This window comes from Podarcis erhardii (assembly GCF_964252035.2).
Source record: "Podarcis erhardii genome assembly, chromosome: 4".
Taxonomy (NCBI): Eukaryota; Metazoa; Chordata; class Lepidosauria; order Squamata; family Lacertidae; genus Podarcis; species Podarcis erhardii.
Window position 1 is genome coordinate 99,875,128 of NC_138508.1, and position 27,539 is coordinate 99,902,666.

The 27,539-nt window shown below is 42.9% G+C and overlaps 1 long non-coding RNA gene across 2 annotated transcripts; it reads left to right on the top strand.

Annotated features, from left to right (window-relative positions):
• Nucleotides 1-27,539, top strand: LOC309339942. 2 transcript variants are annotated; one of them, XR_014155683.1, is made up of 3 exons: nt 1-43; nt 25,665-25,782; nt 27,336-27,539. It is a non-coding gene; the product is annotated as an uncharacterized lncRNA (long non-coding RNA). The 2 variants fall into 2 exon arrangements; XR_014155684.1 differs by lacking the exon at nt 1-43 and adding an exon at nt 15,318-15,373.

The window sequence follows — 27,539 nt, forward strand, 5'->3', positions numbered from 1 at the left end:
GCACAAATAACAGCTCTGGATCTCTGTTCATGAATTTGATGAAGTGAGTAATTTGAATTCAGGTGTGTCATTTATGTTCACAACAACTGAAATAAGGAAACATTGTCGGATCTTCACCCAGGGTGGCAATTTGATTCTGTTATTTTAGCCACAGCTCATTTTGGTTCACACTTAAGGCCCTCCATTGTTCTTACAGCAAAAACAACAATCCCCCACCATGTTCTGGTGGGCTAACCAGAGCCCACCTGCCCCTTGCAAACTCAGCACATGGGCTTCAGAGAACATTCCAGCTGTCCCTTTCCTACATCTTTTCTGGAAGCAAAGTATGTCATTGGCATCTTTACTGGGGCAGCCATAATTTGACCTAAAGGACTTATTTATTATAGATCTTGCTTGTGTATACACTTTATTGAACGTGTAAAACACCAGATTAGTCCATAAAAGGGCTAAATTATTAGAGCAGGAACTAGCCACTGAGGTTAATGAAAATATAATTAGTGCTGCTTGAGCTACATGCTGTTGAAAGAAGGGTCATAAATCCTATTAATCTCTTTTTCACTCAAAAATTATTGACCTGACAGGCCACAACGGTGTGGTCTATGTGTCCATATAGAGTTGAAGGCTCTTTCTTTCTTTCTTTCTTTCTTTCTTTCTCTCTCTCTCTCTCTCTCTCTCTCTCTCTCTCTCTCTCTCTCCCTCCCTCCCTCCCTCCCTCCCTCCCTCCCTTCCTTTCTTTCCCTCCCTCCCTCCCTCCCTCCCTCCCTCCCTCCCTCCCTCCCTTTTGAATCACATTTTCAGTTTGTGTCAAAACCACAGGAGGATCTGTTCTTGAGACATATACTGTGTCATATAACTGTAATGCCACAGGCTGGATGTGATGCAGGTTGAAAATATATGTTTGTCTGAGAACAACCAAGAAGAGGCATCCACACTCTTCAATGGCCTCTGACCAGGCAAAAGCACCCCCCCCCCCGAAAGCAATGTGCAGGCCAGGGACCTGATGGCTGAGATGTTCCTGGAGAAGAATGTCCTGGGAGCTCCTAGGATTTAGGACAATCTCTCCCAGAGTCATCATGCCTGATAGTTCCTTATGTTGACTGAAGGAAAGTGATCTAGGCTTTCCAACCGACCAATCCCTAAATTTAAAGCTTTTGCCCATTCATTGCTGCCAGGGAATTTCCTGGGACTTAGCCACATTAGGATGCCTTAGGCATGTTGCCCCATACACTTAAGCATGCATTTGGGTATGTTACTGATCATTAAATTGCAACTTAATTTTCTTTGTGAACCAGTAGTGTTTTTTTATTGTAGTATATTAATTAGTACTCATTAATGATCTTTTAATCGAAATCAGGAAATGTGATGCTAAAATCATTCAACAGCCAATTTTCAAATCAAATTGGGCTGTTAATGGTGGGGGTGGAAGGAACTGTGGCTTGAGGAAACTTCTAAAATTTCAAAGAACTCCATCAAACGACATACCCCGTCTACAAAAATGAACTCTTACCATTGAATAGGTTTCAAATGAGTTCTAAATACTTTGTGTTATCAGAGGGCAATTTACAGAATTAAATGTAGTTAATATTCAGAGCCAAGGCAGGTTGTTTCTTTGTTTACAACAAGATTGGGATTAAGAATAAAGTAAAATGAAATGCAATTTAAAATCAGTGACACAGGCACTAAGGGATGAGATTCCAGGGAGCAGATAGTGGATCAAGGGAGAAACCTTCATTTCTGCTCTGGGGTTACTAGTTGGAAACTATGGTGGCAACTTTGTATATGCATGAAGAGAGAAACATGCTTCACGTTGCACTTCTCTCCCATTAACTCTGGTCAGTATGGCCAATGGTCAGGGATAAAGAGAGTTTGGATCAAAAAATAGGGGGGGGGGCAGGTTGGGGAATTTTACTCTGTGCCTTTCATGGCAAAGATAACTTCTGTCCTAGAAGAAAGAGACCAAGAAACTCATAGTCAGGCCATAGAACATCCAATTACTATTACTTAGCATGCCTGGCACATCAATTTCAGCATCACCTTGTCAGTGATAGCTCCTGATATTATTTGGGGTTCATAGCGCCACCCTTTCTTTAAAGTTCATTACAACTGATAGGTCTCTGCTTTCTCTTTCCCATGTGCAGGAAATTTCACTCTATTTCACTCTATTCTTCAGCATACCTGAAGGAGTGTCTCCACCCCCACCGTTCAACCCAGACACTGAGATCCAGGACTGAGGGCCTTCTGGCAGTTCACTCACTGCAGGGAACCAGGCAGAGGGCCTTCTCGGTAGTGGCACCTGCCCTGTGGAATGCCCTCATATCAGATGTCAAGGGGATAAACTATCTGACTTTTAGAAGACATCTGAAGGCAGCCCTCTTTAGGGAAGTTTTTAATGACTGATATTTTATTATAATTTTAATCTTTTGTTGGAAGCCGCCCAGAGTGGCTGGGGAAACCCAGCCAGATGGGTGGGGTATAAATAAATAAATAAATTATTATTATTATTATTATTATTATTATTATTATTATTATTATTATTATTATTACCCTAGGGTTTTCGAAGCAATCCTATGCATGTTTAGATGGAATCAAATCCCCTTACATTCACTGGGGCTTATTCCCAGGTAAGAGTGCATAGGATTGAGTAGCACTGCAATCTGCAGTGCATTCTGACAATTAGTGAAGAAGAAGAAGAAGAGTTTGGATTTGATATCCCGCTTTATCACTACCCAAAGGAGTCTCAAAGCGGCTAACATTCTCCTTTCCCTTCCTCCCCCACAACAGACACTCTGTGAGGTCAGTGAGGCTGAGAGACTTCAGAGAAGTGTGACTGGCCCAAGGTCACCCAGCAGCTGCATGTGGAGGAGCGGAGACGCAAACCCGGTTCACCAGAATACAAGTCTACCACTCTTAACCACTACACCACACTGGCTCTCTTAACAGTCAGAAAAATGGTACATGAATACTTTTCTGAAGGAGGGATAGCGTTCAGAGATAGATTTTTCTCCAATTTCAGCTTGGTAGAAATTGGCCACGTACCTGCTCTCCAGTATTTTACTCTATAGGAATAACTGTTTTGTGCTCCTGGCTGAATTTCCCACTGCACCTGGCACACACAAGCCTTAGAGAAACCAATACTGCATTTATGTGTGGGTGATGCGGAGCTACAGTCCAGAGCTGTTGCAAGGTCATTAGGCTATTCGTCAATCTGCCTAATGAGCTACTCAGCTTTCCAGTATTCAGGTATACAGTTGCTGACAAAGGTCTCTTGCATCATGGTTAGTCACAATTGCTATTCTCACCTGACTTGAAGTGTTCCAGCCATCTGTACTCTTTTATCAGTTTAGTGCCTTCCTCAATTTACAGTTTCCCTGTACTATTAATGTTTTCACGGCCTAGTAAAGCTATCATGACAATGGTTGAATGTACTGTTTCACTGCATGATGATGATGATGATGATAGAAGAAGTTGATATGGTTTCTTGGCATCATTTAATATTCTTGCACCGAGTTAGTAGCTTCGTTGTGCATTGCGCAAACAAAGTTCAAGCAAAACAGCAGGTATGCATCCCTTCTTTGGGCCTTTGGCATTCCCAACTGTGCAGCAGGCTTGGCACACACAGTTCTGTGTGCATGAAGGTCTCCCTGCTACAGATGTTTGTGCTGTACACATGGAAGCCAGGTGCTGGAACTGGTCCATGCAGCTCGGCTCCCTGCTCATTCTCTGACTGAGCATGTGGGCAGAATTTGCAAAGAGAGCTTAGTCCATAGGCAGATGTCTAGATTTTATGCCGCTGTCAGAACCACTTCACCCAGTTGTGGATTTATTTATTTTCCAGAAAACCAGGCAGCCATCTGAGCTCCACAGCACTGGAGACGATACTTTGAGGCAACTGTGTCAAAGCCTCTTTCCTGTTTCACAGAGAGGCAAAGGCTGTTTCCATGCCTCCTGGAAAACCCACCAGAGAGTTCATAAGACACCTGCCCTGTGAGGCAAGCTAAGCTGAGAGCTGGTAGTTCAGAGACCAAAACTGTGAAACTGCACATATTTTGAATATTTGCTGCTTGTTACTTATTAGGGTTGGCAATTTTTTTTTGGTCTCCTTATTTGGAAGTTTTGCTGTAAATATCAGAACTGTAGCTTCTTCCCTGTGAATGACATTGCATAAGGACATAAGAAGAGCTCTGCTTGACCAGGCTAAGGGCCCATCTAGTCCAGCAACCTGTTCTCACAGCAGCCACCCAGATGTCTGTGAGAAGCCAGTAAACAGGACCTGAGCGCACCAGCACTCTGCCCCCCTGTGCTTTCCAGGAACTGGTATTCAGAGACATACCATTGCGTGTCGAGGTCCCCAAGCCACCCCCCAAATAATTCACAACGCACACTTAATTTTTGTTTAAGGTTTTTGGCATAGTTTTGGCCACAACTTTATTTAAATACAAAACCGTGAGTGGTTGTTTAGGCATTGGTTAAGACTATCTGTCCCCCCGCCTGGGGACAGAACTGACTTCCGGGCACCACCGAAAGACAGTGCAGGGGAAAGCAAGTCAGAGAGAAATGGAGCTGAGTCACAGACCCTCAATTCTCATCCGCATGCTCCCCGAAGGCTTGCCGGCCCTAGTCCCATTCCAGGGATTGGACAAAAAGATGGCAAGCCCCAGGATTCCTTTAACGGAATTCCCTTTCCGCAGCAACCATGGAGGGGCAGGCCCAGCCTATCCTAACCCCTCCTCCACCAATTTATAACCAATGCCTAACCGCAACCTTACAAGTTGTGACGATTTGCTACGCAGTAGGCAAAAACCAAATGGCCCAGCCAATCAGCCAGATGGACAAAATTCCTACCAGGCCCCCGCTCCAAAGCAGACGACCCCATGACAGGCATAGCAAGGTCAATGCAACAACCCCTTGCTCAAGGGCGGGTGGGCGGGTGATCCGTTGCACACAGCAAAGAGAAAGCTCCAGGCTGCATGCAGAGTATTTAAACATTTTACCCCTCCCACCAAAATTGCAACATAACTTTTGCCCCAGCAACCCAGTGAACCAATCACTGCCCCAGGCCATCTTTAGAGACCCTGCCTGGTAACAGAGGGGTGGCTCAGCAGACCCCACCACAACACGTGCTCTCCATGAAGGAGAACACGCTTTGGCAGATTTAGGTCAGGATGACTGGCTCCTCTGCACTGGGCCCAGGAAATGTAAAAAAATCACCTCAGAAATCTGTAAAGGAACATGTTAAATAGCTGTCCCCCAAAGCCACCTCCACTCTGGGCAGGCTGCTGAGTTTTCCCTAAGGCAACTGGGCTCCAAGAGCTGCAACCATGTCAGCCTTCAGACCCAAATTACACCCCCACTGACCTCTGCCTTCGATTCAGGAACGGATCCGCAGCACCTCCGTCATCCTCCACCATCACCCCATGCTGCTCTGCAGATGCCGGCCTGGTCCTGGCGGCACCAGTGGATGCTTCAACTGCTCTGACTCCTCCTTCTCCACACCAACCACTGGGCCCCACACCTGCAGGTGTGCAGCACCACTTGGCTCTATCCAAAGGAGGGAACTGAAGAAAGACCAGCTGCCCTTCTTTAACTGAGCATTGCTAGTTACTTTAGGGACTTGGGGCACAGGCACGTGACACAGTTTTGCATATGCTAATCTATATGCCTAGATAAAGGTAAAGGTAAAGGGACCCCTGACCATTAGGTCCAGTTGTGACCGACTCTGGGGTTGCGGCACTCATCTTGCTTTATTGGCCGAGGGAGCCGGCGTACAGCTTCCGGGTCATGTGTCCAGCATGACTAAGCCACTTCTGGTGAACCAGAGCAGCACACGGAAACACCGTTTACCTTCCCGCTGGAGCAGTACCTATTTATCTAACTTGCACTTTGACGTGCTTTCAAACTGCTAGGTTGGCAGAAGCTGGGACCGAGCAACGGGAGCTCACCCTGGTGCGGGGATTCGAACCACTGACCTTCTGATCGGCAAGTCCTAGGCTCTGTGGTTTAACCCACAGCGCCACCCACGTCCCATATGCCTAGATACTTCTGGTCATATTATAGTGGTGGCTAGATGTCACCAGCCTTGCATTTTGTAGTGTGTCCAGCCACCTGTCAGAGACTGGCTGGATGACGAGGAGTGGTGGGAAGTGCCAGCCGGGGAACCCCCAAGGGAGATCCCAGAGGAGGAAGGCTGAGAAATCTGGGATTGGTAGTGGGACACAGAGGAGAGGTCAGAGAGGGAAGATTGGGAGGAGGTGGTAGATACTGAAGGGACAAGAGGATTTAGTGAACAGGAGGAACCTGTGGCAGGGAGCAGTTCAGACTCCAAGGCTGAAGCAGAGGACGGAGGTCAAGAGATTCTGAAGCATCCCGGGAATCGTCTTCTCCTGCTGCAACAATTTTCCCTAGCCCCCGATCTCCAAGAAAGTGCAAGATAACAAGGAGGGAGGAACAGAGGTCAGAGATGGGCAGAAATAGTTTGAGACTGCTTGGGAAACATCTGGGAGAGGAGGGAAGGGAAGCAGGGACCTTCAGTCCTGGCAACTGCTCTGTGGGGGCAAGACCTGCTGGGAAGTGTTGCTGAGTCGTTTGCCGTTTCCTTGAATAAAGAGGTAACTTCACTGACAACTGACTCTGCCTCTTCATTCTGAGCTGCATCTGACTCCAGCCCTGAAAGCACCTTATTAGCAAAAGTGATTTACAGTGGTACCTCGGGTTACATACGCTTCAGGTTACAGACGCTTCAGGTTACAGACGCTTCAGGTTACACACTCCGCTAACCCAGAAATAGTGCTTCAGGTTAAGAACTTTGCTTCAGGATAAGAACAGAAATCGTGTTTCGGCGGCATGTTGGCAGCAGGAGGCCCCATTAGCTAAAGTGGTGCTTGAGGTTAAGAACAGTTTCAGGATATGTACGGACCCCCGGAACAAATTAAGTACTTAACCTGAGGTACCACTGTAGAAACAAACAAACAAAAACTTTTCAAACTTTTTGAAAAGGTAGAAGATCCAAGGCTTGGTACAAAAGACCAGTGGCCTCCTGGACCACCCCCGAAAGCATCCCTGCATCTTCATAGAAATTAGCCAGATCATGTTTTTTGCAGCCAGTAAGAGCGTCTGGGTCACTCAGAGGCCTGTTCTTTCTGACTAGTATCTGCCCTTACTTTCTTTGGAGCCAGGTCTACTTGTTTATACCCACAGAAGAGAAAGAAATCCACACATCAATTTTCTTTCTTCCACTAGGCTCTGGATCTAAGGGTGTTGTCCTTCATGTTTCAGCATGTTCTTAGAGAGAGGTGTAACACTCTAAGTAGTTCAAGTCCCTACAAATAATTTTTTTAGCATATTTTCAACAAAAACACAGCATAGGGGTCTGTCATAACTTACTCTTTCAAGCATCCACAGCAGTCTGTTTTCAATACAGGGGCAAAGGGCAACATAACCTTGAGGCATGCTTATTCAGAAATCAATCTCATTTTCTAGTAGCACAGTCATTTAAATTTGTGCATGCCATTCAGCTACAGTGTGAGAACAGAAAAAAGGGAGAAAGATATTCTGCTTACAAATAGGTAATCTCAAGTGAGATGGGGTGGGGTGGGGGACACCATTTGATTTGGGGGCAAAAGGCTCATATGAGCTCTCTATATGATGAATGTCAAGCTTTCAATGGCCAACAAAACTTGTATAATTTCAACAACTCCACTTCTGTCTGGCAGAAGTGATCCTTCCTAGGGTGTTGTTTTTCCTTCCTATTCTAGCAGAAGACAGGGATGACTAGCTTGCAGCCAGGGTATTCTGAATCAAGGAATGGATCCATCATAAACATTATATTGAAGGAGGAGGAGGAGGAGGAGGAGGAAGCCTTCAGAACTAGCTTAGCAGATGCACACCAACAGCTGGGAGTATGCACTGATGGCCAAGCAGAAGACAACCTGCAACATTAATTTGAGTTGTGAAAATAAAGCCGATTTCACTTTCCTCCAGAGACAGGCATGACTGATAAAAATTATATATCTTTAGAATCTCTGTTCCCTGTAGTCAACGCCACCTGTGACATGGGAACCACAAGGATATGATTGGTGGATGCTGTTCCTGCAGATTATTCTAATGGTTCAAATCAAATGTATTTGAATTCGTAACTTTTTATTGCACATCTTGGAATGCATTTTTCAACCACATGTTGGAACATTTGTGCTCCAAAAAAAGGGAGAAAGAAATGAAATTCCATCTTTATGTTTGAAATTTATGGGAACACAATTAAAATGAGAGGGGTCCAAAGGTATCAAGATAATTACATTTTTCTAATCTTACTAAACAAGATAAATTACCTGCAGGCCCTCTTATAAAAGATGAAATCTTCATAATAAGTGAATTAATCAAGCAGCAGCTTGCTACTGCACATGCATTTATAACGGGAATGATTCAAAGAGTTATTTTATGGGGAAATTAATGGAAGCCGGCTTTTCATTCTTCTGCACCAATTGAAAACCTCAGCAGCCAGCTGCCCACTTGTCAAGAAAACAGAAAGAAGCTGGGAACAAAGATAAATAAAAACACCTTTTCCCTGGCACTTTTGAAGAGAAAAAACAGCTCTCATTTACAGCAGCCATCTGTTTGTTATTTAATATGGGTGAATTACATGCTGTAATGAGTTTGTTTCTGCATCACTCAGTGCAATGGAACACAAGTTCACTCTCATAATGTGCCGCAGTTTTTAAAAGCTAATCATTTAATTGGACACAATAGTCAATGACAAATGGAGATGTAAAAACTCAGCCAGCTGTAGAGTGAATATGTAATCATTGTGAAATCATATTATTTTACACGCATGAAAAGTCCTTAATAGTAGCTGATGTTGGCCTGCACAACGGGAACTAGGAAGGCTACAGTGGCATGATGGAAAACAGCAGTTTGGAAATGGGGGGCGGGGGGAGCCAGCCTTTAATATAATTGGGCCATATTGGGACCCAGACTTGAGCTTCCATTAGGCGAAGGCGACTTAAATAATATCTAAATCGTTTTCATCGCCTCCCTCAATTTCTGTTTACATTTGTTTTTAACGTTCATGGTTCAGTAGGTGCGATCCACTGTTTGCTGAGCTTGAAATCATCTGCTCTGTTTTTATACGATGTACTGGGCAATTTCCACTGAGCTGCTGATTTTGAACAGAACATTGTGCCCAGATGAGAGGCCAGGCATTCCCAAAGCAATATATCAGTCAGGTATCTTAGGCCTAAAGAGCTTGAGAACCTGCATCACACAGTATGCACGACTTTTTAGGAGGTTAGATTTTGAAATTTGTGCTGCATCAAACTTAAGCATTTTATGGAAGGCCTAAAGATGATGGGAGACTTTCCCCCCTCGTCCTGTCCAGTGAAACTCACTTACTGAGTCTCCACTTTGTATCATCAACATCCAACCACATGGAGCAACTACAGGGAAACTCAGAGTGTGATGAGCTCAGAACACATGTCAATTGTTCTCAGGCTTTATTGGGGGGGACAGTGTGGGGTTTCAGCTGGCCATTCCATTTTGTAGGATGTTCTATCCTCCCCTTCAAGTGAAATCTAGCATTCTGTGACAAATGAGAATGCTCAGTCCTCATCAGGCTGTTTTGGGGTCCTCCCTTAAGATTCTTTGTGCCCCCTCCCCAAATCCTGTCCTAAACTCTTTAAAACCCTCCCAACAGTAGCAGGTGGAGTGGTGGGAGAGACTTTCACCTAAGTAATTACCATTTGCCATTCTCCCCTTCTTGGGTAAGGCTCTTGAGTGGCTGGTTGCAGACCAGTTCCAGGGTCCCTTGGAGGAAAATGATTTTCTAGATGAACTTCAATCAGGGTTTGGACCCAGTTTTGGCACAGAAACTGCTTTGGTCACTCTGTATGATGACCTCTGTCAGGAGAAAGACAGGGGAAATATTTCCTTCTTAATTCTCCTTGAGCTCTTAGTGGGTTTCAATACCATAAACCATGGTAGCCTTCTAGAGCAGCTGTCCAAATTAGGGGTGACACCACTTTGCAGTGGTTCAAGTCCTGCTTGGATGGTCGTTTCTAGAGGGTGATTCCTGAGGCGTACTTTTTGGCCTTGTGGAGCCTTCCATGTAGGGTTCCTCAGGGTTCAGTTTTATCCCCTATGCTGTTTAACTTCTGCATGAAACCGCTGAGTGGGATCATCTGGAGTTTTGGAGTGTGCTGTCAACAATATGCTGACCACACAGCCCTCTGCCTCTCCTTTACATCTGCAGGTGAGGCAGTGGATGTGCTGGACCATTTTCTTGCCTCGGTAGTGGACTGGATGAGAGCCAATAAACTGAAGCTCAATTCAGATAAGACTGTTAGTGGGTGGATCCCTAGACCGGTGGCCCATCAGACCTTTGTCTGGACAGGGATAGCCGAAATTTTGTCATCTGTGGCCTAATTTTTTTGTCTTCTAACCTCTGGTAACCTCCCAGGTTCAATCCCTTATATCTCCAAGTGAAGCTGGGAATGTCCATTGCCTGAAATCCTGAGAGCTGATGCCAGGTAGTGTAGAAAAAAGTAGGCTAAATGGACCAATGGCAGCTTCCTATGTTTCTAAGAGAGCCTCTCCTCCTTCCGGAGGGGAGGGGTTGTGACCGGGAGACGATTCCCGCATCACGCGGGGGGCGTTTGGCCCGCTGCCCTCTCACCATTGCTGGCGTACCACGCCCCCCCCCCCCAGTTGAGCACCCAACCGAGTGGTATTTGGCGGTTAGGCATTGGAATGTGTTGTTGGTGTATGGAAGGGCAAGGTGTGGCCATTGCCTACCCTTCATTTTTGGGTATTCCATTAAAGGAATCCGGCGGTCGTGGATCCTGTCCGATGCCCTGCGTGGCGGGGGGCCATGGCACGACCCCCCGGTGACATCAGGGGAGAGCTTATAGTTGTATTTGCATCAATAGGCTCCCCCTACTTTTGGTTAACCCCTCATTCAGACTCACCCCTCTCTGAGTGGGTGGAGTAAAATTGTCAGTGGTCCAATGCCTAAGCCAATACCTTCTCACATGCTGTAATCAATAAAGTTGTGGCCTTTTATTTTGCCCATTAACCTAATATACTGTGTCCTTGTGTCTTCATTCCCCAAGCGGGGATCCTCAGGTCCTCAAATCACAAATCACAATCACAGCTTCCATTTCAGTTTCATGCATTGCATCATTCCAAAGAATACATCTTTTGACTGGCCATTACAGGTATATGCACTTCCCAACTGGCATTACCCTTTTGAACACATTCTGCAACATTTTTGGGAGACTATGGTTTAGATTTAGGGTTTCTTAAACTCAAGTGAAGCCTGTTACGAATTGTATGGCTCATAATTTTTTAATGAAGTCTGACTACTACATCAGAGGAAGAAGAAGAAAACCAACCTGTGTTGATTAAACGTTTCAGAGGCAGCAAACAGAGTGGAATGATTTGGTATTACCTAGAATTAAAATACATCCAGGAGTTTTCCTGTAAAGCGACATACCAAAAGCAATATATATTAGAAAAAAGGCATTTGAGAGAGGATTTATATGTGCAGAGAGAACAACTTGAACGTGCCAGACCGCCACCCAGGAAAGAAGATAAAGAAAAAATATGCTGTAAATTAAGAAAACATTCCAAACATACTTCACAAGTACAATCTGGTGGAAACAAATTGTGCTGTGTGTTTCCAGCAGTTGATTAACTGCGAAGTAAGCAAAGTAAATCATATGATGTTCACCTCTAGAAAAGCGAGAAATTAACAAGAGGACAGAAAAACAAACAGGGAGGTTGAAAATACACATAAAGCACAAAATTAGTAAAATATAATGTAATAAATGTAGTTAAAAGACAACATGAACTGAGCAATATGAAAGTCACACAATCATGTATGCTCATGGAGATCAATAAAATATTTGGGTGTTTCATAAACAAATATGTTTTCCCCATCAATTCATTCTTGATGTGTGGGGCTCATGAGAAAGAGAATTAGCCCACTGCAAATGAGCTTGGATAGGTAATATCACAATGGTAAAATTTATCAATTGTGATTTTATTAGTTGTATTTCCCCCCCGCCTTTTCTCCAAGGAGATCTGGGAGGGTTGTGAGGGTCACTCTCATTATTTTATCCTAACAACCACCCTGTGAGTAGGTTATGCTGAGAGAGAGAGATTGGCACCCAGTGAGCTTCATGGATAAGTGGAGATTTGAATTTGAGTCTCCAAATCCTACAGGTTTGTTCACACATTATGCTGACCACAGGTACAAGCTGTCTCTGTGCATGTGCAGAGGGTGTACTTGTTTGCATGTACCATTTATTTCTATCGGGTACACAGACTGTACATGCAAACATAACATGTATGTTATTTGTGCACCCAGGTACACATTTTTTATTATTCTGTTGCTTTCCTCACAAAAGTGATTCAAAGAAGCTTGCAAAAACACCAAAACACTAAAACCAAGTATAACAAACAACCAAACACGCCCCCCCCCTAAAAACAGCGGTATACAGATTAAAGTCCACACCACTAAAGGCAGCCACAGATTGAATAGAGAAACACAAAAATGTTGTGTTAAATGTTAAAAATACAAAATTGGTAAAACGCAATGTAATAAACACTTGTTGAACACTGGGTTAGATTGCCCTGGTCCTGATTCATACATAGACATAACATTGCACAATTTGTAATGTATAATGCTCTTTATTATTTAAAAAAATCGCTAAGTAAAACATTGATATACATTATCAATAATCCATTCCCTCCCCTTGTGCCTTTCCCCTTTCTGTTGAATATATGCTATTAAAGTGACAGAACAATCACAACCACAACTGCTTGTGCAACAAATATCCCTGCTTTGAATTCTTGTTTTATCTCTAATGGGAGCAAGTATATAAAGGCTAAGCATTGAGCATTGTTGAATCAGAAATGTTGGACTGTGTTACATGAAGAGGCGGGGCCTGCCATTATGAGCTACCACAGTGTGAGTGCGCTGAGGCCCCAGAGTCGTCGTCGTCGTCTTCTTCTTCTTCTTCTTCTTCTTCTTCTTCTTCTTCTTCTTCTTTTTAATGATATTTATTGAGATTTTCAAAATATTACAAAATAAAATTGAGACAAAGAAAAATGCAAAAATAAAAACAATTAACAAGTTAAAAAGGAAAAAAGACAAACCCCTCCCACCATATAGGTACAGATTCAAACAAAAGAAAAAAAATCAACAATACAGCACAGACAAAAACATTTACAGCAAAAAGAAAAAACAAATTCATTATTTCCAACTCCTCAACTCTCATCATCTTTTTTCTTAGACCTCCTCCTCCTCCCTTTCTTTGTATCCTAGTTGTTAATTATCCCAGCAAATCCTTTCCATATTTATAAAATTCTGTCATTACAGTACCCTAAACTATTTTAGTCTTATCTTTCTATAATAAGATAAATCTTAAAACTTAAAACTTAAATCTTGTCCAAACCATACCATTCTTTCATAATTCTTTAAAGATTTTTACTAAAGCCAAATAATTGCATTCCAACATTTTTCTAATGCTCATCAATTTTATAAAACAGTTCTAATGGTAGGAAAAGGAAATACAAACAAGTCGAATCTTCATCCAACGTCCCTTCCTCCTGGTTCCGGGTTTTGTCAGTCCTTATTATCACGTCGAACTAGCTCATTAACCTGGCACCCTTGTATCCGAGGCCCTCAAGTCTCTTCCTTGACCCTTCTGCAGCTCTTCTTCGTATTTGTAGCTATGTTTTCCCTTCAGACCCTGAAGGGAAGAGCAGTGGGCATCATTGGGAAGCACTAGAAGTCTCTTGACAGGCCAGGCCTGCATAAATACAGTGGTGCCCCACAAGATGAATGCCTCGCAAGACGGAAAATTCGCTAGACGAAAGGGTTTTCCATTTTGGAGGCGCTTCGCAAAACGAATTTCCTATGGGCTTGCTTCGCAAGATGAAAATGTCTTGCGAGTTCCTGTGGGTTTTTTTTCCTTCCCCCCCTTTTTCTAAGCTGCTAAGCCGCTTATCCGATAAGCCGATAAGCTGCTAAAAGCCGCTAAACTGCTAATAGCGCTAATCCGCTAAGCCGTCAATGGGCTTGCTTCGCAAGACGAAAAAACCGCTAGACGAAGAGACTCGCGGAATGGATTCTTTTCGTTTTGCGAGGCACCACTGTACTAGGTACTTTGGCTTCTGCCTTTGCATGGTCAACAAATGCAAAGAAGTCCCCTGAAGGGACTCTTGAGATAGAGAACAGGTGCTCTGGGTTGGCATTTAGGTAGAGCTGCCCACAGCCTCTGCTTAAATTCGATATACTGGTCAACTTTGCTCCACTAAACATTTCTGTCCCATGAGATGGAAATGGGCAAAACAGTAAATTATGGCAGCTTCTCCCTGGAACAAATACAGAATTGGGAAACTTAGTTTGGGTTCTGTGCTGAGTAATCATAAGAGGCCATCTTAAAAAAATATATCATTTATTTATTTATTTATTGCAAACGTGGGTTAAAACAAAGCTGTTTCATAAAATGTGTTTTGTGTTCAGGAACTAATTCCAATGAATACAATGTCTATATATCATATACACATTGGGTACACAGTGAGCAGGGCCCAGATTCATTTCTGTACAGTGGTACCTCAGGTTACAAACACTTCGGGTTACAGACTCCGCTAACTCGGAAGTAGTACCTCGGGTTAAGAACTTTAACTCAGGATTAGAACAGAAATCGCACGGCAGCCCCTTGGGGGCAGCGGGAGGCCCCATTAGCTAAAGTGGTACTATACCTCAGGTTAAGAACGGTTTCAGGTTAAGAACGGACCTCCAGAATGAATTAAGTCTGCAACCAGAGGTACCACTGTAATTTGAAGGGCAAAGCCACAATAGATATACACTGTTGCTCCCATGGTCAGTGCCAATGCTGCTCGTAGGCAGCGCAACATGTGGCTGGATGAGGGAGGAGGCAATGTACACTGATGTCAGTCATTCAGATTTATGCAGCCATCATGGCAGGAGCAGGCATCCACATGGACCCCTTCGTCCTCTTCAGATTTCCAGCAGTTGCACAGCCCATCCTTGGCCTGGTGATGTTGGGTTGATGTAAACTTAACTCAAAATTGGATTTAAGATTTCTCTGGCTTATAAATAAAAAGAAGAGTTGTATTTTATTGTGCACAAGGAGATGGGACAGATGATTCCCTTCAAGATTAATATACACCAGTTAAACACAGTCATATTTAAAACCAGACATTTCTACATCTGCTGGAAGTATTGCCCATTATTTCAAACTTAAACCCATCATATTCACGAGAACAAAGAAAACAAAATTCAGCTTTTCTCTCTCCTATAGATAAAGTGGCACCAGCACCCAGGCTAGTACAAAATCTGATTTGCTCTCATTTGGTAAGTTATATGATTGATGTGGAAGAGTGTGAACTGAATTTCAGCCATTTCATATGTCCCTAGCTATAATGAAGTAATGATATAGACTCCAGTAACTTACAGGCTTTCTCGTATATTTGAACATCCCATAACTTACTGGCTCCAGAGGCTACCATGAGTTATATCACAGTTCTGTCCTATAGTCTCCAGAACTTGTAACTCACTATCAGCTACAAGCAATTTCATTTATTTAATGTTTTTGTAGTCTTTTGTAGTCCATCTCCCACCTTTTTTTTTTTACTTTCTCTTTCCCTCCTCTCTCTGTCAAACACACACACACACACAGGCTTCTGAAAAGTGTGATTAACAGAAATATGTTTAATAGGTTGCAGAAATGGATGTCAGTTGACAAAACCCTAACCTGCAAATGATTCAGTAGCATGGGTTCAAATTAAATAGTAACTTGAATTGTTCTAAAGCCCTTCTCATGGTTCTTTATTTGGACTTGGAACAGAGAGCCCTTCAAATGGAATATTCTTTCAAACAGGCCTTGAAACAGAAGACTGTTCTCTATAAAGTAGGACATGATACATGAGCACCCTAATGTCAAAACATTTGCAGAACCAGATTACCTTGCGCATTTAGTCTTGTTTGGGGGAAAAAATATCCAAACTACAAGCCTAAAACAGGTCGCTAGCCATTTTAACTTGTGTTATTCCATATTACAATGTTTTAAAAAAGAATTCCATGTTGTGAACTCTAGTTTATAGCAGGATGTAGTAATGAATCTTTTTTCTAGGAGAGAAATTGTATGAAATTTTGCTAGGTGAGCAAATTTGCATTCCCCCCACTTAATAAAAGCTTGCCAAATCTGTGAACCGTGATGGAAGATATCAATTAAAGTCCATGCACAAATTAAGATGGGGAGGGGGGAAATCAGAGCACCAAGAAATAAATTAAGGAATCCTGTAACATAAAAGCAGCTAGGAAGCCCTGGAGTATTGTGGGAGTAATAAGCACAAGAAAAGATGACCATCACACAGGAGGAAGAGTGGGTGAACTAATGTGTAACAGACAAGCTGGCTCTAAAGGAGAAAAGCTTGAAATGCTGATTTCAGGGTCAGTACAAACTCCTCCTGAACTGGGTGGAAGTGGGGCTCCTGTACCTTTTGTGCCCTTGCATTTGTGAATTGAAGACTGTTTCTTCTTGAAGGTGTTCCGTAAAGAGAAAGGAATGGGTCAGGCAATTGACCTCACACCTCAGGTACTGTTATCCCAGTGGCGTGCAATAGGTAATATATATTTTCCCAGAGCGAAGATGACAACTTATTTTCAGGGTCTACACTATTCTCTGGACAGTGATCCATGAGACAGAAATTCAGTTTTTGCCGATTCCAATATGAACTGATCTGATTTGTATCTCCTGGATGAATGTGGAAGCTGTAATGCTGTTGTTCCCTGGCTTTCATAATTCTCAAATAACCCAGTGCTGCTATGTTCTCTGTGTCTTTCTCTTTCTCTCTCCCACCCCCACCCCCACCCCCACCCCCCTTATGTTGAAATGGAATGGAATGCATGCAAAAGGTGACATGGCTTGGAAATCAATCTTTCCACCCACCTGTATAATAAAGTTTGCACCACCCTGCAGCAAGAGCTTCACATCTACAGAACACACACACACACAGAGCGCATAGTTGGCATGACATTTGAAATCCCACAAAGGTTTAATAAAAATATGTGAATGATTCCTATTGCATGCAACTTGAAAATAAAGTGGTGCCTCGCAAGACGAAAAGAATCCGTTCCACGAGTCTCTTCGTCTAGCGGTTTTTTTGTCTTGCAAAGCAAGCCCATTGACGGCTTAGCGGATTAGCGCTATTAGCGCTATTAGCGGCTTAGCGGCTTAGAAAAGGGGGGGGGAAACCCCTGCAGGAACTCGCAAGACATTTTCGTCTTGCGAAGCAAGCCCATAGGAAATTCGTTTTGCGAAGCACCTCCAAAACGAAGCACCTCCAAAACTCTTTCATCTAGCGAGTTTTCCGTCTTGCGAGGCATTCGTCTTGCAGGGCACCACTGTATTTTTTCCCCTTGGATGCAAACATTTTACCATACCCTTGATTAAAATTTGGAAGGCTTGCCAGATATGCAATACCTTTAGGCTAAATCTAGCTCCCAGACTTCCAGTTGATCGTTCCCACCCTATAGGATTTTCCAGATCAGCCTGGACAGCCAGTTAGTCTGCTACCTTAGGCAACTGTTTTCTATGTACTGCCTCTATGCTTGGGGAAGCCCTGGTTGGCCTTGAAACATTATTTTAAAAAATGCAGTGATGGAAGCAATTATTCAAAATGATTTGCAAAGCCTTTGTTTTTGCCATGTAGGAACGGTGCTTTTGAAATTTTTGGATTTTCTAAATAATTAGAAAGGTTTTTTTTTTTTTTTTTTTTTTGCTTTTTTAAAAGTGCATCCTGATTCAAAGCACATTTAATCGATGGAATTCAAGTAGAAAATTCCAAGATTGGGCATGCAAGATCACCCACATTTAGTAAACTCACATTGTTATTTGAATTCAGTACAGCACTACCTATGGTTCATTGGAACCATTCAAGCACTTTTAAATATGATTCATTTGAATGTTTAACTTTAGTAGCTCAAAGAGTGATGATCATTCTCACTGAAGTCCACAGCTCCTCAGATATTCAAATCAGAATTTTTACTTGTTATGCAAATCTGAAAACTTTTTGTACCACATGGTTCATGCCCATTAAATAGTGCTTTCTGTAAGAAAACACAGAAATAGAGATGTACAACCAAGGTGCACATTTTTAGTGCTTTGAATTACCACCAGAACATAAAAATAGTGTGTATTGCTTTACTCTAATCAGACTCATTTTTATGTGACTGTTGAAAGCCCTTTTACATTCCTTTCTAAGTCTGGAAGTCTGTGTATAAAACTGGTTGGGGGGGGGGGAGCAAAGTGAAGACACCTGCTGGCTTATAACACAAATACTAAAATATCTTAGAGCCTGCTGAAAGGCGAATTGGAACAATATGTCATTACTGAAGGCTCACTTGCAAGTTCTAATGTATTATAATGAAAACAGTATGACAAACCTAATGAGACAGTGAAGATTTCGGTAATTGTTCCTACAATGTATGGTAACTTTTCCAGCCATTATTGGCAAACATAAAACCTAATGAGATTTTATTAATTTAAATGCAGTACATCTGCAAAACATTTCCTTAGCTGCATTCTCCTCTGATAATCGTCCTTTCCACAAAAGCATGATCCTTTTAAGTTAATTGTTCTCTGTTGTATATTTTGTCTAAACAAAATGTACAGAAGACCTGCTACAAATACACATTAAGCACAATGTTTACTTTTGGGATAGATATTCCTCCCAATTTGATCTTCCCTTCTTCTTTCCAGAAACATTTCACAGATCAGTCATTATGAATAGTATGGCCTTGCTGTATGTATATGTAGTGGATGGGGGGAAATCTGTTTCTAGAAGGGGTCTGCAAATCATTTTATTTCCAGTCCACATCACCTCACATGTTCACTCACAAGCCCACTTCATTTCCACATTAATCTTCAATTTTTAAAGAAATCAATGCATTAATAGGTGCATTTAATACTTTTAAAAATGTCTACGCAGAACTAAGTCCTGATGAATTAAACGTGCCTTACCTATCCCTGGTAAATTGAGTTATGATTGCAGCTTAAATATATTTTCCCTTAAAATACTCCTTCCTAAGTACAATTCTGGAATTCATTTGGCTTGTGCTTAATTGATATGGAGGACCTTATCTTGTGTGTGTTTTGTGATTGTAACTGACATGTTCCATTATATCGAAGTCACTTGAGCTTCCCTCAAAATTCCTTGGATGATGATGCCCTATGCCATGAAACTTGCTCCCGAAGGAGATGTCCTCCAAGCATTCACTAGTTTTATCAAAATCTTTTGGGTTTTGGCCTCAAAAAGCCTCAGGAACTTCAGCTGAGGAGAAAAACCCATATCTCACGTGAGTTTCAAATTTAAACATCTCAGTAATGAGCCACTACCCAAATTATGCCTAGCATAAAATATCAGCAGGACCTATAACATTTTTGAGGAACAAGAGATCCTTCAGGGTATTATATCCCTGGGTAAGCATATGCATTGATTCTGAAGAATGACAAAAATATTTAAATACAGAATCAATTTGACCACCAATAACATAATCATGCTGGCACGTCAGCTTTTAACATCAGTACTGACATATTGGCCTCCCATGTCAGCTGCGTCAGCAGCACAGACAAAGCCTCTTGTTCATCACACCACGTTGGTTGATGTGTTGGTAAATCTCATCCTTATAATTTATTGAGTGAGAAGAGTTACAGCCTGCCGTTCAATCAAATGATCCTCAAGGCAGCTTTGGACCAAGTCAGAATTTTTGGCCAGCTGGCTGTTTGGCTTAGACAGGACAGCCTTATTGTCTGCTCCAAACTGCATGGAATGGGACGATGGCTTGTTAAACAGGTCAATTGGTATGACTGGTCCCTTTGGCAGGTAGGTCCATGGATGGAAACAGGCCAGCTTGGTGACCTCCTTAAGCACCTTGCAGGTGATGGGTGGCTCCTGAGACCTGCAGCTCAGGGTTTTAGGACCAGGGCAGGCACAGGCTGCCTTTGAGACCACTCCTCTCAAAGAGGTGCAGGAAGACCTCTATACTCGCCTTCAGTGTGAGGATGGTTTCGGAGGCATGATGAATTGCCTCTCCTTATCCCAACAGTGGCTGCTTGCCCTTACAGCTGCAAGCATTTGCCTGAAATTTGGTTATTTAGTTCCAGCACAAATAACTTTCCTTTTCACCTCTGCACCCAGGGCAACTTATAATTTCCCAGTACTGCAAATCTTAAGGATGGCCCGTGAAACAGTTTCTTTAGTTGCCATACTCATTGGGTGCAAATGTAAATACTACACATGTGGTTTCCTGGGTGAAATAGACCCGGGACGGAGCCTTGGTCCAGCTGCAGAATTGGGCTTGTCCGCACACAGCACCTGTTTGCATTAATATTTCCTCTTGTCAGCAGGGCTGGCCATGTCAGTGCAACTTGCTTCAGGAGGCAACATGGTGTGTGTTTGTGTGCGTGGTGGCAGTGGAACATGATTGCAGTAACTGGTGCTTGAATGGCACGGGAAGGCTTATTAAAGTGTTGGCCATAGCAGGGGTGAGGGGGTAATCATTTGGGCTCTGCATCAGGCAGCAAAATGTCCTGAGGGGGCAGAGCTTTTTTGACTGGGGTGACAATTTCTGGGGTAACCAATGTAGTGCACTCCAGGCAGGCCTGTGCAGAAGTGAGGGGCAGTCGGGTACACTTGCCCTGGGCATCAGAGGGTTAAGTTGGATGGAGGCCCCTGCTAGGAACTTGTTGCTTTTTCGTTTGAGTTTATAACTTTATTCTAACAAGACTCCCACTCCCATCAGTCCCAGGCCACATGGCAAATGGCCTGGAGTGATGGGAGTGGTAGTCTGGCAAAATCTGAAAGGCGCTATGTTGGCTCCCCTATTATCATAATTGGGCCGTATTTCTCAAATATTTCTGAAAACAGGTAGAATTCCTGAAATATTTCAAAGTGTGTTAAGTGCCCAATCTCCTTAAACATTCACTAAACAAAATCCATTTCTGGGAAACTCAATCTTACTATAATCACTGTCAAATTTATGATAGGACACTCATACACTCTTGCTAACATTTATCTGAAAACCCACTCATCCAACTAACTTTTATTTGTACCTAATTTTCTTTCTCGGTATCTTTCATTTCTGGTCAGCATGTCATGAAGGGTTGACAGGAAAAGCTTTGACTTTGTGAGCCTAGATGAAAGAACATTTCTAAATGAACTCACCCAGAAGATGGTCGTTTCATAGTGCTAAAAGCAATGGAGCTGTCATGAAGTTCAAAAATTATATTGGCTACCCTCACAATAACTAGAATGAGAGCCTAACCACTTACCCCTCAAATTGTGCAGGACACATGGAATTTACTGTGCTTTACCAATGACTGTAGCAAACAATCTGGCCAAAATTTAAGTTCTCTTAGTCTCTTACTCTAACCTAGAGGCAGATTTAAGGGAGTCTGGGCAGGTTGCCTGCACTGGGCGTCCAGCTGAAAGAGTACTGCAGGAGGTGCCACAATAATTTCAAACAATGGAAAGCAAGAGGCAGGGGGTGCCAAATTTTGGTATTGCACAGGGTGTTGCAAAAATTTTAAAGTCACGCTGATACCGAATTGCAGCCGCTTTACCCTGAATGCTCCTCTGTGCATCACAATCGTCTGTGCCTCTGCTGTGGCCTCATCTACTGGCAGCTGTTGATATGCTTGGGCCAAGTCCAGCTTGCCAAAAATTTTCGACCCAGCCAGCGTGGCAAAAACATGGCTGACCACTGGCACTGGGTATGTATGGGCCGTAAGGGCCTTGTTTATGGTACATTTGTAGTCTGCGCAGATGCGGACCGAACCATTAGGCTTGACGGGTGTGACAATTGGGGTTTCCCAGGGGGCATTAGGCACCGGCTCCAGCACTCCTTGCTCCACGAGCCGGTCCAATTCCTCGTCTATACGGGGTTTCAGGGCGAACGGGACCAGGCGGGCCTTGAGCCTGACCGGTCGTACTGCGGGGTCAAGCTGTAGAGCAATGGGGGGGGGCGTATACTGTCCCAATTTCCCATCGAAAACCCCCGGAAATTCCTTGCATATGGCGTCCACGTCCACTTGTAAGCTAGTGTGGTTCACCCCGGTGACGGCTAGCCCCAGTGGTCCAAACCATGCCAATCCCAGTAAGCTAATGTAGGGGCCCTTGACCACCAGCAATTCCAGTTGCCGCGTCCGCCCTCGGTATTGCACCCTGAAGGTCCCCACCCCCATTGTGGGGACCTTACGTTTCTGGAAGTCCCGGAGGGTGAATGGGGCCGGCCTGAGTTTGGGACCCCCAGTAGGACACAGTTTCCTTAAGGTCCTTGCCGAGATTATGGATAGAGTTGAACCCGTGTCAAGCTCCATGCGGCATGGGGCCCCCTCTATCTGTACGTCAACATAAATTTTCTCTACGTTGGGGTGGGGCAACTGGTATACCTGGAAGTCCGTGAGCTCAGTCGAGTTGCCTTGGTGCGTTGGGCCCCGGGAACTGGGGCTCTTGGATTGGTCATCTGATGCCTGGCGTCGGGTGGGCCGAGCCCGACACACCCGTGCGATGTGTCCCGATTTTCTGCACTGCCTGCACTCTGCGTTGCAGAAACGGCAGGTCCTCCTCTCGTGACTTTCTCCGCAGCTTGCGCAGTTCCCTCCTTCTCGTCGAGGCAGCTGTGGTATGTGGGCTGCTTGAGTGCGCTGCTGTACTCGGTGCACCTCCTCCCTGTTGGATCCTGAGTCGTCGGTGAGGTCTTCATGGTGGACCCTCGGTTGGGACGGCTGGCTCGGCCGTGCCTCTTGCGTCGACCTCTCGGCAGCTTCCGTTGCCAGGGCCTCCTCCAGAGCGACCTGGAACATTAGGTCCTTCTTAGCGTAGAGGCATCGTTGCAGCTTCTCATTCCTCAGGCCACCGACGAGGCGGTCACGAAGCAAGTTCTCCAGCTCTGAGAAGTTGCAGAACCGGGCGGCTTGGCAGAGAGAGGTCACAAACCCAGTTATGGTTTCCCCAGGGGCTTGCCGCTTTGCGTAGAAGGCATTTCGACGAGCCACCACTGAGGGCTGTGGCGAAAAGTGCCCCTTCAGCTGTTCCATTATTGTTTTGTATGAAACAGTAGCGACGTCTTCAGGCGCAAGGAGAGCCCGGGCGATTTCAAACGTCTCCTCTCCACAGACGCTGAAGAATATTGCCCTCTTCTTGGCGTCTTCTTCATCGGTGACCCCTCTGGCTTCTAGGAGGAAGGTGAAACGGGAGGCATACGCTTCCCAGTCTCCAGATGCTGGGTTGAATGGCGAAAAGCTGCTGTTGGTTGCCATTCTGAGTTCCTTGTGTCCCAGAGCTGAAGCCTGGATACACGGTGCGAGGCAGCGGTGCGGCAGGTGGCGGTGCTGCGGTGCTGTGTGTGGCATTCAGCTCAGCGGGATCCCATCCTCGTCGCCAGTGAAATATATTCAGAGTCGCAAAGTGATTTCATGCTCTTTATTCAGCTCATAGTGGTGAGGAGGAATGAATGAAAGTCCCCTCAAGGTATCTGTTTTATATACATTATTTACACAATGGGCTGCACATGATTGGCTAATTCTGGAATTCTACCGTAAGCCAATCAGGTTGTGGATTCACTTCTATCTGGAGCATGATTGGGTAGTTCCTGCCAACCAATCATACTGCTGCATTGTTCTAGGACCAATCAGACTGCTGCATTCTGAATCCGATTGTTCTATGACCAATCAGACTGCTGCCTTTTGGATCCTATTGTTCTAGGGCCAATCAGACTGCTGCAGTTTGGATCCTATTCAACCCAGTACATAACAGCCACTAACCATAATGCAGTTATCCCACCCACAGAGATGCAATTCTCAGAGTTATCTTTGTCAAGGGATTGATTGTGGAAACACTCTTGAAATTGTAGCTCAGGAAGGTGAATAAGAGTTGCCTAATAACTTTCAGCACCCCTAGGAAACAACAGGACCAGTGATTCTTTGCCATGGGAAACCATGGCTATTTAAAATGGTATGATACTGCTTTAAATGGATAATGTAGATGGGGGAAGAGTTAGCTGATGTCCCTGTTCAGCAAACTGGTGGACTTTTTTGTAAAGCACTTTGAGTTTTGTTTATTTATTTTTAACAATCAAGCAGTGTTTACATTTTATGAAATAAAAAATTAAATTAAATTAAATTAAATTAAAATATGTGGTGGGCAGCACTGTTAATTATGGGATGCAAATTGGCCTGTATGCAGGACACACATTCCTACACTAGATGTATTACCCTTCAGTATCCCATGGTGACGTATTACAAACTGATTTTAAAAGTCCCCTAAGTTTCAAAAATGGTTTGTCATGTGGTATAGGAGGTGGTTTTTGAGATGAGGGTCACAGTTTAAGAAATCACAGTTGCCAGCTCCTTTGCTGAGCTGAACTACCGTATTGATGAATCGGAAATAATGGATATTTATCTCATAAATACCATTGCTGATCCACATAGTTAATCCTTACTGGTAAATGTATGTGTTTCACTGCATATCCCTGTAGACAAATTCTACAATGATAGCTAAACACTGTAACATGGGCATGTCTTTTGATAGAATAATATTTGGTAATACTTATTTCCATGACCTTTAATAGAAAGTTATATAGTTTGATGCTGAATAGATTTAACCCACCTAAATCAAGAGCAGATGGTTGCTTGCCTCAACCAAGACTTCAAAAGGGAAGAAAAATTCTTTCCCCGTTTACTGTGAGACCTCTCATTCCTAATCCACATGCTGTTTTTATAGTAGTAGAATAATGTGTAATAAATTCATAGATTAAACAGCACTCTATCCAAGTATAATCAATCAAAAATGACAGCTGATTGATTTCTTTTGTAAATGAGAATATACTTATTGTTTAATTGATTTCAGCATTCTCCAAAAGGTGATTTGAAAGTCATAATTCAAATGCAGCTTAGCTGTAGTTTTAGTAAGATTTTTACATAAATAAAAAATGTTACTTTTGACAATGCTGATCGTTTCTTCCTTTCTCTTTTTTTAAACTCTGTGACAAGGACATTTATAAGACTCATTTTGTCTAGAAAGGATACTACAATTTGCACGTTCATCAAGAGGTTTATGTTTTAAAACTCCAGGAACATTTCCCCACTTAGATACATCCTGTTAAAGCATAACTTTGAATGAACATCTGAGTGTAAGTATATCGTTAGGAAAAGGAATCTCCCTTGGGTCTTGTGACTGTAGAATTTAGGTACCATAAAAAGCAAGAAACAGATGGCAAAGCAACACAAAAGCATTTTAAAATAAACATTAATACAAGTTGGGATACACATCTTATTAGGAATGCAGTTTTAATCATATTAACTGTTGTTGACATTGCTACTTCAACTGCTTCATGGGGCTTGATGGAGAAAAATCCCTAATTGATGTGGAATATGATGCATGTACAATATTAACATATATTATTTACTTTAAAAGAGTCCTTTTTTTAAAAAAAGATAGTACTACATTGCGTTCAGAAAACAAACTCAATAAATATTTCCAATTACTCCCATATCTTCCATCTGTTTGTTGCAAATGCTTTGCCATTTTCTTATTCAAAAATATTCTAGCATATAACAAGGTAGTCTTTAATTCTTTTTCAGGGTAGAATGCTACCATTGAAGTCAATGAATAACCATCTTAACTGACAATCTAAGCATGCCACAACAAATATCCTGATCTGAGAGACACTGGACTCAGACCTTTACACCTGGAGCTCTGGTATGCTCTCCACTGCATGTCTTTGCAAAATGGTTTCCCTCATTTATTTCAGTGACATAAAGACTGCATCACTTGTCAGCAACAGACTCTAAAATCAGCCCTCATTTTCTGTCAGATTTTTATGACTGTTGGCATTGTAAAATTCTTTTCTTTACAACAATCACTTTGCATTGACTTATGGCACACTGGTTTCGTTAGCCATTTTGAATAAAGCAGTGGAAAGGCTAGATTTTTTTTTTTTAAAGAAAGAACTTATAAGCATTGAAACTAATGAGCACATGAGTTACTCCATCATCCGTGTGGTGGAGGAACACTTTACATGCATGTGAAAGACTCGATGTGTGGATATTGAAGTCCAGGGGGATTCAGTTGATTTGTTTTCAACATTACCCTCAGCTTCATGTGGTAAGGAAGTAAGGCCTCATTTCCTTTCCTCCATCAAAGCTTCTAGTGGGGTTGCAGTTTTGTAGATATCACCTGGGAAGCTTCAGCAACCCTCTCTGTGCTAAGCGAAGAGAGTTAGGCCATGACAGACTAACAACACAAAAATGGCTCTTGGGCATCTCAAGTAACATATAAAGGCCCCTTCATTCTGCAGAACATAGATCAGCAGTGAGACCCATTGAGCTGAGAGGGGCTTACTTCTGCATGCACATGCAGCCCCTATTCATCTATATCTATCTAAATATAAAATAATTGAGATAGTTAACACTTAAATCATAAACTTTGTCACAACTCATATCAAGTTGGTATTGGTCAACTCATCATATTAATACTTTTGTCACTAATGGCTTTCCATATATTCAGGAAAAAAATGTGTTCTAGGATATATAGATTAGATTAGATGACACTCATGGTGCTTCACAATGAATTACGGGGGAGGCTGAGATTTGAATTTAGTATATCAGAATGGGAAGATAGTGTATGTTTGCAATCTATTTCTCCAAGCTGCAACAAGATTAAGATTACAATTTTTATGAAATATTGATGCCATTGCTGAGACACTTTTGGACAATTCAGAGTTAAAAATGAGCATGTTATTTGCATTAAAAAACATCTGTATACATCTCGAAGTGACAGGTGTGCTTATGCACTGCAGAAATGTGCCTCTGAGTGACAGGAGCCTTGAAACGTTGTTTATGTGTTTAGCTCCCAGTATCAAGGACATGATTTAGTAGGAAGCTCTCATGTTAACACCATTAATAGCATCTTCACCAACATTTATAATCCCATCCTAAAGAGGATCATTTCCTTCTTTTTTTGAAGTGAGAGCAAGGTTCTCTTAGCCTTAGCACATGACTTTCTGCTCATGCTATTGAAAGTTAAAAGGTATCTGGTTAAAACAGTCATTCCCAAGTTAAAGAAACAGATTAATTGATGAGAAGTTCTGCATTGAAAACATGAAGGAGTATACTTTTTCTTTGTTTCTTTCCTATGGTAGTTGTTGTCATTGTCGCAAAATCCTGCTTGCATTTTTCTATTATTAAAATGAATGTCAACACACAGAAAGGTATGTTCACGCTGTCACATCGCATCTGAACTTTGTTTTGCAGGGAGAAGCCTTCGGTGATTTGATCACCTGTCAGAAGTGTCTCTGTGAAATGTCTTGTAGAGCCTTCAGTTCTTTTTCCGTTACCATCTGTGAAGCAAAAGAACAAAGCCCCCCTTGCCAACAAAGTATGCCGGAATAGAAGAATTCAACAGACATTCAGGTGGGGGCTTTGCTGTCCATGTGGAAATATTCTGCTATCAATGCT